This window comes from Urtica dioica, chromosome 4, assembly GCF_054948205.1.
Source record: "Urtica dioica subsp. dioica isolate 48M chromosome 4, U.dioica_male_clone48M_v1_H2, whole genome shotgun sequence".
NCBI lineage: Eukaryota > Viridiplantae > Streptophyta > Magnoliopsida > Rosales > Urticaceae > Urtica > Urtica dioica.
The window spans coordinates 13424459-13425490 of NC_142759.1; the positions used below are offsets into that span (position 1 = coordinate 13424459).

The 1032-nt window shown below is 36.6% G+C and overlaps 1 long non-coding RNA gene across 1 annotated transcript; it reads right to left on the bottom strand.

Moving 5' to 3' along the window:
- Positions 1-325: 325 nt before the first annotated feature.
- LOC149400603 (uncharacterized) lies at positions 326-1032 on the bottom strand. Its single transcript, XR_016296814.1, has 2 exons — positions 894-1032; positions 326-808 (listed from the first exon to the last, which is right to left on the bottom strand). It is a non-coding gene; the product is annotated as an uncharacterized LOC149400603 (long non-coding RNA).

Below are 1032 nucleotides of genomic sequence, written 5' to 3' on the forward strand. Positions count from 1 at the left end.
TCATGAGGCCGAGATTTTTTGGGTTGCAGATCGTTTATGTCTGTATTAAGGTTTCTTTCAGTTTCTTTTGATGAAATGAAATGATGTTTATGAATGGTTTATGTACTTGGTTAAAACATATTCTACTTTTGGGTTATGACTGGTTTATGTACTTGGTTGGTATATGAATGATTAAAATAGATTGACATCTTATTGACTCTAAATTATGTTATTTGATAGCTTAGTTTGTCTGTTGATTATGTACTTTGGTTTAACAATAATTTTTTCCAAGAATCTGTATCAAGAATTGATACTTAAATCAACTGAAAATATAACCTACTAAAACTGAGAAATAAACCAACTGGCATTACTTGAGCATTTGAATCCAGAATACCAGACAACATTACACGTTCATTATCAGTTACAAAACAACTTTGATCACAAAACCTGCATCACAAACCTACTAAAACTGGGAAATAAACCAACTGGCATTACTTGAGCATTTGAATCCAGAATACCAGACAACATTACACGTTCATTATCAGTTACAAAACAACTTTGATCACAAAACCTGCATCACAATTTACTTAAACAAAAGTACAAACACAAACAGTAATATAACCATGGCCAACATCTTAATCTGTTTTAGATCTTTCGTGAAATTCACTCCACAGCTTTGGTGGTCGTGAAATTCTTCTGTTACCAAGTCCGACTTCGTCCTCTCAAATGCATTAATTCTCTTCAACAGTCCGGGAATAATCGTTGTTGATCTTGCGCACATTGGAGGGTCTAGCCATTCATGAAATCCACAGCCTGGCTCTGTTTTATGCTGGTAATTTTCAAAATATTTAGAGTCGGCAATTTCACAAACACAGAAAGAAAAAAATTGAAAATCCCTAAAATGAAAACCTCACCTTATACCCGGGGCATCCATAAAATCTTCGTCCCGGGTTTTCAGTCGTCCACGACGTGCGTTCGACCCCAGTAGCACTGCAGAAACATGCCGGAGGTCGTCGCCGCGACCCATCGACCTCTACGCGAGATTTCCTTGAC